The sequence below is a fragment of the Hordeum vulgare genome, chromosome 7H (genome assembly GCF_904849725.1).
Source record: "Hordeum vulgare subsp. vulgare chromosome 7H, MorexV3_pseudomolecules_assembly, whole genome shotgun sequence".
NCBI classification, from domain to species: domain Eukaryota; kingdom Viridiplantae; phylum Streptophyta; class Magnoliopsida; order Poales; family Poaceae; genus Hordeum; species Hordeum vulgare.
In genome coordinates, this window is record NC_058524.1 from 219,383,646 (window position 1) to 219,400,543 (window position 16,898).

Sequence of the window (16,898 nt, forward strand, 5' to 3'; positions counted from 1 at the left end):
GGATTTTTCCCTTCTGTAGCGCTTGGGAGTGTAGCTAGTATAGGTTGCTTTCTTTCGTTGTAAGTTCAGCTACTCTGGGGTAGCCTAGTGTAAGGGGGCAATGTGCGTTGGGGTGAGGTAGTGGGTTCGACCCCCACTACTCCCCTTTTATTTCCTGTGTTATGTTGTGTAGTGTGCCACTCACAAGTGGGCCACAGGGCCCACCTGTCATGCACTAGGGCCTCCTGGTGTCTTTGACCATTGGGGCCCCCTTGTCAAATTATTATTGTGGTGATTTTATTTTCTGTGGTGTTTTATTTACATTTTGGAATAATTCCATAAATGGAATATGCCAAATCTGGCATCATGTGACATATACGTGAGTTAGGATTTGTAGTGGATTTTCTTATTTGTTTTTGTGTAATTTTATACATGCAAGTATATGAGTGTGATATATGAAAATGGGGTAGAAAAACCCAAGGAATCCAATGGTGACATTGGATTTCAAATTTGTGCAAGTTTACAAAAATGTCATTTTGTGATGAGGTGGCATTTTGTCATTTTATTAGGATTATTTCCGTGCATGCTATAAAGTTTGTGCCAACATGAAAATTCTAGCATTTTATGTTTACTAGGGCCTGGTATTTTTGTTTAGCATGATACTATTGTGACTAAATGGATCCCTTGCTCTTTTCAAGTGGTGAAAATATTGTTGTTTGGGTAGCTAGAAATATTTCTAAGTGTTGGAACCATTATTTTATTCCGTGTTGTGAGCATGGTTTCCATGAATGTGTTGATATTTGGTGGTTGCAACAATGGCATTAAATATAGTGGTTGAACCCCTCTACAACTTGGTAGGCTAGAACTTGTTGGGAGGCAACCCAATGAATAAATTCATTTTTGCTTTTTTACTTTCTGTTTTGTTGAGTCCACACCATCATGATTCTGTTATGATTGTATTTTTTTATGTTCTAATTAGTGTTTGTGCCAAGTAGAACCTTTATGATTAGTTTTGGTGATAGTTGTTTAATCATGCTGAAAAAAAGACAGAAACTATGTGCTCACAAAATTATTCTTAATTCCTATCCAGAAAGAGCTATTGAGTTGATTCTTTTTGCTGCTGATTTATATGCAAATTGCCCTAATTGTCATAATTGTTTCAGAATTTTTGGGATATGAGAGGTATACGAAATATACAGATTGCTACAGACTCTTCTGTTTTTGACAGATTCTGTTTTTGTTGTGTTGATTGCTTATTTTGATGAAACTATGGTTAGTATCGGGGGGTACGAGCCATGGATAAGTGAGAATATAGTAGTATAACATCAACCTAAATGGAAATTAAGTTGGTGGTTTGTTTAATTATGCTAATGATATCACGAGTTTCTGTTTAAGTTTTGTGTTGTGAAGTTTTCAAGTTTTGGGTGATGTTCTTATCGACAAATGGAATAAAGAGTGGAAAGAGCCTAAGCTAGGGGATTCCTAAGTCGTCCCAAGAAAAATTCAAGTACACAAAAAACCCTAAGCTTGGGGATGCCCCGGGAAGGAATCCCCTCTTTCGTCTTCAATCCACATGATATTTGTTTTGTTTACCAGATGATATTTGTTTTGTTTGGAGCGTCGTGTATTATAGGAGTCTTTGATTTTTTTTATGACAAATCATCCTTGATGCACACCTTTTGAGAGGGACATGCACTCATCATGAATTTGTTAGAATACTGAATGAGCTTCACTTATATCTTTTGAGTTAGGCAATTTAGCTCGCATGTGCTTCACTTATATCTTTTGAGCTAGATAATTTTGCTCCCATGAGCTTCACTTATATCTTTTGATCTAGATAATTTTGCTCCCATGAGCTTCACTTATATCTTTTGAGCTAGATAATTTTTCTCTAGTGCTTCACTTAAATCTTTGTAGAGCACGGCGGTGTCATATTTTGTAGAAATAAAAACTCTCGATCTTCACTTATATCATTTTGAGAGCGCTCTCTCTAAGTAACTTGGTAATTCGCGTGTGTTATGAAATTGGTCCTAAATTAGTAAGAGAAGTTTGATTCCTCACAATTAGTTTTGAGATATGGATATGGTAATATTAGAGTTATGATGGTAGGGTGTTGTGAATCTAGAAATACTTGTGTTGAGGTTAGTGATTCCCGTAGCATGCACGTATGGTGAACCGCTATGTTATGAAGTTGGAGCAAAATTGATTTATTGATTTTCATCATTTGTGTGGCGGTCGGGGTCGCGCGATGGTTAACTCCTACCAACCCTTCCCCTAGGAGTATGCGTTTAGCACTTTGTTTCGATTACTAATAAAACTTTCGCAATAAGTATATGAGTTCTTCATGACTAATGTGAGTCCATGGTATATATGCACTCTCAACCTTCCACCATTGCTAGCCTCTCTAGTGCCGCGCAACTTTCACCGATGCACAAAACCACCATATACCTTCCTAAAAACAGCCACCATACCTACCTATTATGGAATTTTCAAAGCCATTCCGAGATATATTGCCATGCAACTTCCACCGTTCCGTCTCATGACATGTGCCATCACTTTCATATTGCCATTGCATGATCATAAGATAGCTAGCGAGATGTTTCAACGTCATACTCTAAGCTAGATCGTTGCACATCCCGGTACACTGCCAGAGGCATTTCATATAGAGTCATTATTGTTCTAAGTATCGAGTTGTAAGTAAATAAAAGTGTGATAATCATCATTATTAGAGCATTGTCCCATGTGAGGAAATAAAAAAAGAGGCCAAAGATGCCCACCAAAAAAAATAAAAATGGAATGAATAAAAAAAGAGGCCAAAGAGCTCATACAAAAAATGAGAGGAAAAGAGAGAAGGACAATGCTACTATCTTTTTCCACACCTGTGCTTCAAAATAGCACCATGTTCTTCATGATAGAGAGTCTCTTGTTTTATCACTTTCATATACCAGTGGGAATTCCATTATAAAACTTGGCTTGTATATTCCAATGATGGGCTTCCTCAAAATTGTCGTAGGTCTTCGTGAGCAAGCAAGTTGGGTGCACACCCACTAGTTTTTATTTTTGAGCTTTCATACACTTATAGCTCTAGTACATCTGTTGCATGGCAATCCCTACTCATTCACATTGATATCTATTGATGGGCATCTCCATAGCCCGTTGATACGCCGAGTCGATGTGACCATCTCCTCCTTTTTGCCTCACAACCTCCACCACACTCTATTCCACCTATAGTTCTATATCCATGGCTCACGCTCGTGTATTGTGTGAGAGTTGAAAAAGTTTGAGAAAGTAAGAGTGCGAAAACAATTACTTGGCCAATACCGGGGTTGTGCATGATTTAAATTCGTTGTGTGGGGATGATGGATCATAGCCAGACTATATGATTTTGTAGGGATAACTTTCTTTGGCCTTGTTATTTCAAAAGTTCATGATTACTTTGCTAGTATGCTTGAAGTATTATTGTTTTCATGTCAATATTAAACTATTGTTTTGAATCTTAGGGATCTGAACATTCATGCCACAATAAAGAAGTTACAAAGAACAAATATGTTAGGTACCATTCCACATCAAAAATTCGGTCTTTATCACTTCCCTACTCGAGGGCGAGCAGGAGTTAAGCTTGGGGATGCTTGATACGTCTCCAACGTATCTATAATTTTTGATTGTTCCATGCTATTATGTTATCAACTTGGGATGTTTTATGTGCATTTATATGCTATTTTATATCATTTTTGGGACTAACCTATTAACTCAGTGCCCACTGCCAGTTTCTGTTTTTTTCTGTGTTTTTGACCTTTTTCAGATAAGAATATTAAACGTAGTCCAAACAGAATAAAACCTTCGGGATGATTTTTTCCATAACAGAAGGGATCCAGAAGACTTGAGAACCAAGGCAGAGGGCCACGGAGGAGGCCACGAGCCCCCTAGGCGTGCCCTAGGGGGGGAGCGCCTAGCAGGCTCATGGCCCCCCCGTGCCTCCTTTTCCCTACCTCTTTTGCCTATAAATTCCCTAAAATCCCCAAACCAACAGAGAGAGCCACGAAAATACTTTTCCGCCGCCGCAAACTTGTGTTTCCGCGAGATCCCATCTGGGGACCGTTCTAGTGCCCTGTCGGGGGGGATTCAGACACGGAGGGCTTCTTCATCAACACCATTGCCTCTCCGATGATGCGTGAGTAGTTCACCGCAGACCTTCGGGTCCATAGCTAGTAGCTAGATGGCTTCTTCTCTCTCTTGGATCTTCAATACAAAGTTCTCCATGATCTTCATGGAGATCTATCCGATGTAACTTTATTTTGCGGTGTGTTTGTCGAGATCCGATGAATTGTGGATTTATGGTCAGATTATCTATGAATATTATTTGAGTCTCCTCTGATTTCTTATATGCATGATTTCGTATCCTTGTAATTCTCTTCGAGTTATGGGTTTCGTTTGGCCAACTTGATCTATAATTCTTGCAATGGGAGAAGTGCTTGGTTTTGGGTTCATACCGTGCGGTGTCCTCACCTAGTGATAGAAGGGGTAGTGAGGCACGCATCGTGTTGTTGCCATCAAGGGTAAACAGATGGGGTTTGTATCATATTGCATGAATTTATCCCTCTAAATCATGTCATCTTGCTTAAGGCGTTAATCTGTTTGTTATGAACTTAATACACTAGATGCATGCTGTATAGCGGTCGATGTGTAGAGTAATAGTAGTAGATGCAGAAAGTATCGGTCTACTTGTTTCAGACGTGATGCCTATATGTATGATCATTGCCTTAGATATCGTCATGACTTTGCGCGATTCTATCAATTTCTCGACAGTAATTCATTCACCCACCTTAATACTTGTTATCATGAGAGAAGCCTCTCGTGAACACTATGCCCCCCGAGGTCTATTTTATACATTATATATTCAGATCTCCATACAAAATACAAAAAATACCTTGCTGCACTTTTATTTATTTGTTTATATTTACCTATTATCACTATCAGATCTCACCTTGCAAGTAATCATAAAGGGATTGACAGCCCCTTTATCGCGTTGGGTGCAAGTTTGTTTGTTTTTGCGCAGGTGCCTTGGTGCCTCATCTTGATACTCCTACTAGATTGATACCTTGGTTCTCAAACCGAGGGGAATACTTATCTCTACTTTGCTGCATCACCCTTTCCTCTTCAAGGGAAAAACCAACGCAAGCTCAAGAAGTAGCAGTAATCAGCATACGGTCTTCTGGAGAACGTTAGTCGTCTGAAGACAAAGACAGTGTTAGATCAGCATCAGGTGAAAACGTGAACAATGTACGGAGGACTGAAAGGCCTCGGCCGTCCGGGGCACGGACGCCCGAAATGGTCAGAAGGCTGACATTTCCGATCTGTTAGGTCACAACGGAATTCCTTCCGTATCGGGACGTCCGGGCCTCGGACGACCGGAGGGGCTGGAAGTCCGAAGGTTTGGCTCTATTGGCAGACGCTGAATTTCTATACGGAGTCGGTCATCCGTGGTCCGGTCGTCCGAGAAGCACTGCACGACCAACCAGGAATAGATCAACATGAAGATAGGGAGATGTATTTCTAGTAGTTTTGAGCTGGTTTCTTGCAAGACCCAGTGACCCCCTCTTAATAGTGTGGGGTCCTCATACTCAAGAAAGACAAATAAAAGATATACCACTTCGTCTTTTTCTTCGTTCTTGAGCATCCTCGACAAATTAGTCACGATCCTTACAGAATCTTTCATGGGAACAAAACCTAAGATACACTCGATTAAGATGATTAGTTTCCTATATTTGTGTTGTTAGCAACATCAAAATATGATTAAGGGCATGATTGCACTTTCAGTCTCCCCCTTTTTGGTAGTTGATGACAACATACATATAACTCTCAAAAATTAAAGTAGACAAATGTAGCTTAGGAGAGATTTTTTACGGAGCTCCCCCTGATTACATGCATGGTAAAATAATTATGGTCGGAAGCTCCCCCTTACTTGATAATGAGTGCATCAAAGATATCATATAGCTCAACGAAATAGCATGGCAACACATCATCCATATATGTCATAATAGCAAGGATCAATAGAATAGCATGATAGCACATGCATCAAATATATCATATGGATTAATAAAATAGCATGATAACACATCATCTAGAAGTAGCATTAGATGATAACACATCATCCATATATGACATAATGGTTCAGCCAGCATAATCTATCATCCATGTATTAAGGGTAACAAGTCGAATGCTAAGATAATGTCCTCCCCCTTTGGCATCAAGTACCGAAAAGGGACAGAACACGACATGCCACCAGACACTCGGAGACCACTGCCATCATCATCATCACCATGGGTGCCACTGCCACCGGCCTCGTCAAGGAAGCCAGCCCACTCAGGGCCAGATGGAAAACCATAGTCGAAAAGAGGAGCAGGAGGAAGAACCTCATCGTCACTCACATCAGTTGCTCCCGAGTCTCTCAAACGAGCGTTGAGAGCATTCTTATAAGAGATCATGCGAGTGACCACATCATGGTTCTGTGAGCACTGAAAGGTGAAAGCCTTAATCATGGCAAAATGTGCTTTCCCAAGAAAACTAGCAAAGCGACCAAAGGAGGCAGAGCTAGATGAGAGAGACCTAGACCGAGCAGCAACCCGTCGAGTAGGAGGGGATGAGGATTTCTTGGGGACCCAGTCATCTGCAATGTGTGAGGGAATGACCCATTTGTGAAGTACGTGAGTGCAAACAATAGAGAAAGGAGCCACATGTTTAATGAGAGCCTGGATAAAAGGAGCATGAGGAAAGGCTCGCTTGTATTGAAGAGTAGGGAGGCGAATCTCAAGCCATAAGAAGTGAGGAATAATGATCTTTCTTTTAGGATATTCACTGAGGTGATCCATGAGGTCAATGCAATATCCGCTGTAGGTTCCCTTATCACCCATCTTGGGATAGATGGTGCGGATGACGCACTGAAAAATAATGAAGAAGGGCGATCTCCAAATAGAGACTTGATTGAGATCTTTGCCCTTTTCCTCGTCATCAAGATGATCAAGGGTTTTTAAGAGATAGCCACAGGCTTCAATGGCTCTAGGTGCATAGTTTGGGTTATTTTTATGGATCTTAAAACCAGCATCTGGAAAACCAATAGCAGCGACAAACTGAGCACATGAACATGAGATCTCGGTGTCGGACGTCATCCAGGTGACGGTGTCATCCGGACCAAAGAAGCAAGTTGCATAGAATTGATGAATGGCAGCATGATTGTAGTCATGCTGAAAAGCAAAAGGTGCAGCAAGACCAGATGACTCGATGAGATCAATGGCACCCGGATATTTCGCAGGGTGAGTGCGAAAATGCTCAAGGTCAATAAAGTGATGAACAGACAACCCTTTTGGAACAATGACGGTAGTGAAAGTGTCTGCCTGAACATTTGTGCGTAATCCTGAATCCATAGAGTCATGCGCGACAGAGAATTGATCTATGTCGCGACGAAGCTTAAGGTATGAGGATTTAGGAACCTTTGTGAAATCCTTAAATTCATGACCTAGAGAAGGAGGAGGCTCAAATGAGATACGACGAGCATCACCTTGAGGTTGCTCTGGAGGCAGAGGACGCATGTATGTGGGTCTCCGAGTGCCGAGCTTTGGGAGATTCTTGCGAACCCCCAACAAATTTGCCTCGTTCTTCATACTGCAGCTCTTCCTCATAGTCGGAGCCTTCCGAGGAATAGATGGTTCCACGAACCGGACGCTTGGTGACACTCTTGTAGGGGCGAGCACGTTCTTGGGTGTTGTCGAATCCTGCACCATGGGCAGTACGAGAGGACGAACCGACGGGAGTCTTGCGTGCGTTGTGCTTGGTCTTCAACATGACAATAAGAGCTCCTGCAAACATGTTTGAGAGAAATTAAAATCCTAGGTCATGCACCAGATGCATTGAGAGCACCGAGAGCATAGCAGTGGGAAGGAGATTGGTTTGAAGGAATCCGTTTGAAGGAGATGAGGGGGTTACCTCATGGCCCAAGGAGAGAGATCCTCCGGTCGGGGATGGACTTGGAGACGGTGCGGCGGTGCCCTGGCGATGTAGAGGAGAAGAACAAGAGGAGGAGGCGGCGCGTGGTGTTAGGGAAAATGCCTAACCCCGCGGGCCTCCAGACTTTTATATGGGGCTGATTCATCGGACGATCGAGGGACGTCAGACGTCCAGAGGTAAACCAATCGTCGGCCGATCGACACTGGACGGACATCTGGACATCAGCCGTAACCAGACGACCGACATACGTCGAATATCCGAGAGGGGCAAGGAGGAGGCAGAGTCAAACATGGGTGTTTTCCCGTTTTCTGTGGCACCAATGATAGTGAAATGATGAAGAATGTCCTAACACATGTAGTACCCTAAGATTTTCTCAAAGAGTGACCAGTCTAGCTAAACAACCCTAGCGATGTTCATTATATGGGTGTGGGCGGTGGTTTTACCCACCATGTTTGAGTAAACGTGGCATGGCACTGTGAAGATAATCTTGAGCCCATCACCACAACTCAATCATTTAAAGCACCAAGTCACCAAGGTGAACAAAGTAACTTTGAGAGTGTTGGCTTGATTTATGCATCATATAGGGTGAGATCACTCATGAATTGAATGTCTCCCCCTAAATACATGCCTACACACAAAAAATGAAGTAAGTGTGTGTAGATGTACAAGATTTCACATAATGTTACCAAGCTCCAAGATACCAAGTTCACGCCTAAGTTGAAAAAACCTTGCTTCGTCCAATGGCTTGGTGAAGATGTGTGCTAGTTGCATATTTGTACCCACGTGAGCAATATCAATGACACCCTTTTGCACATGATCTCTCAAGAAGTGAGACCTAATATCAATGTGTTTTGTGCGAGGGTGATCAATGGGGTTCTCTGCAATCTTGATGGCACTTTCATTATCACATAAAAGAGGCACATGCCTATAAGTGATACCATAATCCTTTGAAGTTTGCCTCATCCATAGCAATTGAGTTGCACAGCTTGCAGTTGCAATGTATTCAACTTCGGCACTGGAGAGGGCAACAGAATTCTGCTTCTTCGAGGACCAACTTACAAGGGAGCATCCAAGAAACTGACATGCACCTGAAGGGGATTTCTGTCCCACTTTGTCACCAGCCCAATCCGCATCTGTCTGCCCAATGAGATCAAACTTTGCATTCTTGGGGTACCATAGGCCCAACTTTGGGGTGTGAACAAGGTATCTAAGGATATTCTTAACCGGCGTATGATGGCTTTCCCTAGGGGAAGCTTGAAATCTTGCACATATGCCTACACTTAACATGATGTCTGGTCTAGATGCACAAAGATAAAGCAATGAACCAATCATAGAGCGGTAAATAGATGGGTCAAAAGGAATACCGTTGGTGATTTCAGTGAGAACAATTTTTGTGGACATGGGTGTCTTACATGGTTTACCATTTGTCATGTCAAACTTCTCTAGAATGTCCTTGAGGTATTTTGTTTGAGACAAGAAAATTCCTTCTTGAAAGTGTTGTATTTGAAATCCGAGGAAGAACTTCAAGTCCGTGTTGAGTGACATTTCAAAGGTCTTGGTCATGGAGGCCGCAAACTTCTTGCACAAATGAATGTTAGGAGAACCAAAAGTGATGTCATCCTCATAGATTTGGCATAAGATCAAATCACTGTTAACCCTCTTAGTAAAAAGAGTAGGATCGATCACCCCTCTCACAAAGCCATCATCGAGTAAAAACATCTTAAGATGATCATACCAAGCATGCGGTGCTTGTTTGAGGCCATACAAAGCCTTGTGAAGTTTATACACATGGTCCTTGTGATCGGGGTCAACAAAACCAGGTGGTTGTGGTACATATACTTCTTCTTGTAGAGGACCGTTAATAAAAGCACTCTTCACATTTGATGTAATGTAAAGCCATTGAAAGCAGCACAAGCCAGTAAAATGCGAATAGACTCAAGACAGGCAATGGGAGCAAAGGTCTCACCAAAGTCCAAACCTTCAACTTGGAAGTACCCTTGAGCCACTAACCTTCCCTTGTTGCGGATGACTATACCATTCTCATCTTGCTTGTTCTTAAAAATCCATTTTGTTCCAATGACATTGTGTTCTTTAGTTGGTCTTTCGACAAATGACCATACTTTGTTGCGTGTGAAACTGTTCAACTCTTCTTGCATAGCAACGAGCCAATCATTGTCCCGCAATGCATCTTGTACCCTGAGTGGCACAATACTAGAAACAAATGAAAAGTGAGCACAAAATTTTGTCAATTGTTTACGAGTGACTCTACCTTTTGATAGGTCGGTAAGGATTTTATCAATGTCGACACGACCGACCACCCGTGGCATGATGGAGGTTAGGGTTTCAAGAGGTTCAACTTCATTTCCATCAGCAACATCCTCAACATATGGGTCATTAATGTGTGGTGGAAGATCTTCTTCTTCACGTTGCATTTGTTGAGGTTCATCATCAATGAAAGAAGTTGCTTGGTCTAGTTCTTCATGATGATCTTGCTCTTGAATGTGATCATGGTGAGGAACGTGTTCTCCTTCTTGATCCTGAACAACTGGCATGGTTTGAGCACTAGGATCTTGTGGAGGTATGGGTGTTGAGTCGACTTGCGGATGAGAGAAACTTCCATCTTCTTCATCATCATCATGAGGTTCTTGTTCCATTGGGAGATGGGCACCAACACCCATGGTCAAAATATCTTGAGAGGGATCTTGTTCACCTGCATCACTTAGATCAACTTGCTCCCCATGGGAGCCGTTAAATTCATCAAACATCACGTCACAAGTTTCTATAACACATCCATTGGATTTGTTGTAGACTCTATAGGAGTGAGAGTTTGATCCATAACCAACAAATATCCCCTCAATTGTTTTGGATTGAAATTTTCCTAACCGTTCCCTTTTGTTGAGGATGAAACACTTGCACCCAAATACACGGAAGTACTTGACATTTGGCTTGTTCCCGGTTAGGAGCTCATATGAAGTCTTCTCCAATATCTTGCGGATGAAGAGGCGGTTTGTTGAGGAGTGTATGGTGCGGGATATTGATGTTCAATCCTCTCATCACTAAGAAAATTTTACAAGGTGTAGTTCTTGAACTCAGAGCCATTATCACTTCTTATTGCCAAGATTTCTTTGTCAAACTTGCATTTGGCTTGCTTGGAAAAATCAATGAAAGTGATCTTCATCTCGTCCTTGTACTTGAGGTAAACACCCATGTATATCTTGAGTAATCATCAACAATGACAAGTCCATATTTCTTCCCATCAATACTATCCCATGATGAAGGCCCAAAAAATCTAGATGGAGGAGCTCCAACGACCTTGACATAGATACACTATTCTTGGGTGGATGCTTTGATTGATGTTACTTCCCGGCTATGCATGCACTACACACACGATCTTTCTCAAAAGATACATTGGTTAGTCCAAGGATGTGATTACCTTTTAAGAGATCTTGAAGATTTCTCATGCCGACCTGGGCTAGCCGGCTATGCCATAGCCACCCCTTGTTGGCCTCGGCATTTAGACAAGTTGCATGGAGGGTGCTCTATTTCGAGAAATCAACTATGTAAAGATGGCCATTCAACTATCCAATAAAGTCCACATCGAGAGTGTGTATCTTAAAGACTTTCACATCCGTTAGTCCAAATAGTGTATCATAACCCGCGGAAGCCAATTGGCGAACAGAAAGTAAATGGTATTTAAAGGATTGGACAAGCATGACATTTGAAAGAGACATGTCATTTGTGATAGTCACCTTGCCCAACCTGAGTACTTGTCCTTTTAATCCTCCACCAAACACAATGCTCATTAATGGTTGAATAGCTTCCATGAAATCAAAAGGAAATTTGCCATCTCCGGTCATATGGTTGGTGCATCCACTATCAATCACCCATTTGACTCCACCAGAGAAGGCAACCTACAAAAAATTCATGACTTGGTTAGAGGCACCCATTTAACAATGGGACCTCTCAAGTTAGTCACAAGGGTCTTAGGGACCTAAGGAGCATAGAACTGGAATGCATTACGAGGACCAACAAACTTAGCATAAACTTCTCCATCCTTCGTTTTACGAAGTACATAGGATGGAGGCATGAACTCATTTGGCTTGTTGGGAGTGGGTACGCCCCTAGTGGCCTTCCCACTCTCCACCTTACCTTCCTCCTTCTGTACTTCTCATACAAATGTTTCTTTCAGAGGGGTGGTGCACTTGAGAGGAGACATATTTTTCTTGCTTGTGCTTGGGTCAAACCCGAGCCCTTCCTTGGCAAACACCTCATTGTGTTGGCTTAGAATCTCATTAAGATTCTTTTGTCCTTGAGCACATGTCATGAGTCCTCTATCTAGGTGTCCCTTTAGAAAGCGGTTTTCCTCAATAATGGACGCTAGGTCACCACTAGAGTTAGTAGTACAAGTATGAACATTGATAATAGGTGCAGAGTAAACCTTGGCTAGAGTTTCAAGATAAGTAAGTTTGAGCGTCTCAAATCTTTTTATAAGAAGAGTGAGCTCCTCTTCCTTAGCCTTGAGGGACATGGATAAAAGCTCACAATTCTTAGAGAGAGAAGTATGAGATTTCACAAGCTTACTTTTACCATTACTCAACTCCTTGTACAAGTTCTCAGCCTTTTCCAGGGAGGCAAGATTGTTAGCATGGCTATCAAGGTTTGCACCAATTCTTAAGCATAGATCATCATTTTGTGCTTCCTCATATTGGACTTTCCGATCAAGGATTTCGTTCTTTTCCTTTTCCTTGGTGAAGAGGGCTTTGAGTTCCTTAATGGTATTGGTGTGTTTACTCACCATGTCCATAAGCATACGAAACATAGTGAACTTCTTTAAGGGAACACATGAATTTATCTATTTTAGCAAGCATAGGATAATCTATATCGTCATCATCATAGTGATCCTCCGCATCAAGTTACTCATCACAAGGGGTAGACAATAGACGGGAGGAATTTGAACGTGGAGTTACCTTAACCTTTTCAGGGGAGTTTTGGTCCTCCTCTTCTTCTATGACAACATTTGCCATCAAGCACTTGTGAGCATTTCCCTTGTAGTCTTTCATATAGTTGTAGGCGACAACATCACAACTCTTGTTGACTAACGTCAAGGTGTTTTGTGAATCTCGAGCTACTCCGGCAACCCCACCAACATCTTCTGGATCTGATTCTTCATGTGCAACCATTGCTTTCCCATCTCTCCTCTTGAGCTTGGAGTTCATAGGGTTTGGCAACTTCTTCTTTGCAAAGGTCTTGGGAAACCTTGGTTTGTCTTCTCTCTTCTCATATGGGCAATCGTTGGAGAAGTGGTTGGTTTCCTCACAGTTGTAGCATTTTCTCACCTTCTTCTCCTGGAATGTTCCATTGAATTTTCCTGTACTAAACTTCTTTACGAAGGCGGCAATGTCTTCATATGATGGGCTCCCATCAGAGTCAATCTCATCACCATCTTCATAATCATCATCATCACCTTCTTCTTCATTTTGCTCTTCCTCACATTCATGCTTGGCCTTCAGGGCAAGATTGATCTTTGATGTTGAGGTACCATGCATGGCAGGATGTTTTGTAACATTTGCCTTTGACTCTTCTAATAGTTGGAAGGTGGATATGATGTCATCCAGAGTCATTTCCTTGAACCCATGGTGTTGTCTTAGATCCCACACCATTTGGTGATGATATGGGGCAAGGGCATGAAGTAGCTTATCCACGAGAAATCTCTTGGTCAACTTGAGTCCATATTGTGTCTTGTCATAGTCACACGACTCAATGTCGGCGGTGAGAGTCATGAGCCATTCTAGAAGCTGCTTGGGGGATTCACCCTTTTCCATACAGAAGTTCTGCAATTGCCCCTTGACAATTTCATACTGAGCAAGCCGGAGGGTGGAGGTACTGGTCTTGGTCCTTACAATGTTGTCCCATAGTTCCTTGGTGCTTGTGATGTGTATGTAAGGTCTTTCTTGCTTATCATTCATTCCTTTTCTTATGCACATGATTGCAGCGTCGTTGAGATGCTTGTCATAAGTTTCTCATGGAGTTTGATTCTTTGCATCGACATGATGGTAGCCATGCTCCAAAATGTCCAACATTTCATCATTGGCGTACCTAAGATGATCCTGCATACCGACTTTCCACAAAGCAAAATCGGAACTGTCATCGAGCAAAGGAGGTTTTCCTCGAGGATTATACTTAGGTTTGTCAACTTGAGGTCTAGGATTATACTTAGGTTGTTGGCCTGGTGAAGAACTGGGCATATTTGGATTCGAGGCCCCACCACTTGGAGGTGATGACATTATCGAGGATAATATGGCCAGTCTCCCAAGTCCTCAAGAGAAGCATCATGCTCCTCTTTTTGTTTAGCACGGGCCCATTCCAGATCCTCAAAAGTGAAGGACTTGATTTCCATGGAAGTCGCGCCCTTATCCATTGGATTTGCAACAAGGGGAATCCCATCGGGGTTCATCTTGCTCTACGGTGGTTAAGCCACACGAATAGAGCACGAGGATCTCATACCAATTGAAAGGGATTGAGATGGACCTAGAGGGGGGATGAATAGGTACAGTTACAAATTTTAACCGTTACTTAGTAATTTTAGGCAATAATGCGGAATATGAAACTAAGCCTAACAATTGCAAGTGTGAAGAGTAAGCTTTGTAAACCAAAGCACGGCAACAAATAGGATATAATAAAGGACACATAAGTAATCAAATACTAACAACAAGTAGAGAGTTAAGGTTACGGATAACCGCAAATCCGAGAGACAAGGATGTATCCCGGTGTTCACTTCCTTGGAGGGAAGCTACGCCACCGTTTAGAGAGGTGGGTGTTACCACGAAGGCACACCAATGCCACGAAGGTCACCCTATTCTCTCTTTGAGACAAGACCACAATGGCGTTTCTCAACCACTAGTGGTAAGCCTTGGAGGTGGCTTCCAAACCCTCACAACCTTTCCGGGGGTAATCACACGGTTTGATTCCTCTCCGAAGAACTCCTACCACCTAGGAGTCTCCAACCTCCAAGAATAACAAGATCACGGGGATTGCTCAAAACTTGCTCAAATCACAAATAGCTTGGGTTGAGAGGAGGAGAGGGAGACGATCTATCTTTTGATTGGAACAACAGTCAAAAGGACTCACGGATGCTTTTCAGATCTGTTAGGTAGTAAGGGAATTCCTTCCGTATTCGGACGTCCGGGCCTCGGACAAGCACCGGACGACCGACCAAGAACAAATCAACAAGAAGACAGGGAGATGTATTCCTAGTACTTTTGAGCAGGTTTCTTGCAAGACCCAGTTATCCCCTCTTAATAGTGCGGGGTCCCTATACTCAAGAAAGACAAATAAAAGATATAACACTTCATCTTGTTTCTTCGTTCTTGAGTATCCTGGACAAATTAGTCATGATCCTTATAGAATATTTGATGGGAACAAAACCTCAGGTACACTCGATTAGGATGATTAGTTTCCTATATGTGTGTTGTCAACAACATCAAAATATGATTAAGGGCATGATTGCACTTTCACCGGCTCCTGGATCAAATTCAAGAGAATCATCTAAGGTAGAACTTGACTCACTTGGCCATTTTTTTACTGAACTCACTGATACACCTTCTTCTCAGGGCGACTTTGAGGCCACCCAAGTTGGCGATGTTGAGGTAATTCCAATTTCTTCCAGTTCCTTAGAAAAGTTTGTTGCAAGAAGGACAAGGCAAGTCGTCTCGAAGGTTAATATGTCAAATAAAGCCGCTTATTTAGCTACCTATTTTCTCTTGGAGAAAACACAGTTCACTGGTCAATCGAAGCGCAATACCCGAAGTCACATGGGCGAGCTAGACCGAGGCTTGTCTCATGCACCGCCGACTCGCAAGCCTCGTGTTGAGGTACCGCATAATTTTACCGATTCTTTTCTAAAGTTGGTCTCCTAGAATAGGCTCTTAGTCCTTTAAATTCGCTTTTATCAGGAATCTTCTCCATCTTCGGGCGCCTCATCACCAACTCAACTCCCCACTTTCAATATTAACCGCAGGTAAATTTCTAATCATCACCTCATTGCCTATGTTTACTTTCTTTAGCATCATATTCGATTTTCTGATCCATGTAGTGCTAATGCTACTTTATCTAGCCGTGCTGTCAGGTCATGCTCTGGTGTTGAGAACCAAGATATTTTGAACAGAAAAAAAGTCGCCGAAGTTGACACTCCTGAAGGGAGCATTCCATGTGCTGCGACCGATCCGACATCTGTTGTTGAAACGTCACCAATGGATGAGCCGGCTTTAATGGACGAGCTCACAAAGATTACAAGTCCCTCAGTTGCTCCTGCTGTTTATCAAATAAGTTCAAATCGAGATCCTAGTATGGCGACTCATGTGGATGATCCTATTCCATCAGATGACGAGCACGCTCCTGATGTTGTATTTGTTAAGGAACAATTGCAGGCTCCTGTTGCTTCCACCTCTTTTGCTAAGATTGTGGTCAAGGAAGAAACACTAAACTTGGAAAAAGGGGAAATCCACTTGCAGCTCCGAAATATGTCTATGTTTAATGTTGAAGAAATCCACCAGCAATACTTGACCCGACTGTCTAAAAGCCGGGAGATTGAAGCCAAAATGATTTGCGCTCTCAAGGAGAAATATGAGGTAAAGACTCGTGCTTGCCTGTTTCCAATAGCAATTTCAATCTCTAGCTTTTCTATAGTGTCTCCCGACCCCAAGGACCAGTTTATTATATAAATATGATAAACTGGTTCTTTTGATGCTAGTTAAATGCGAGCTTGTATCCTTAGCCCCCAAGGACGGAGTTGTTATGATGATAACAAGTCAGTATTACTTCAGGATGAGGATTCGACCTGTAGCCCACAAGGGTCGACTCATTCTGTGAGACGAGGCGGGTCTTGTTTGAGATATCCTTTGAAAGAGAACTTCTAGGCA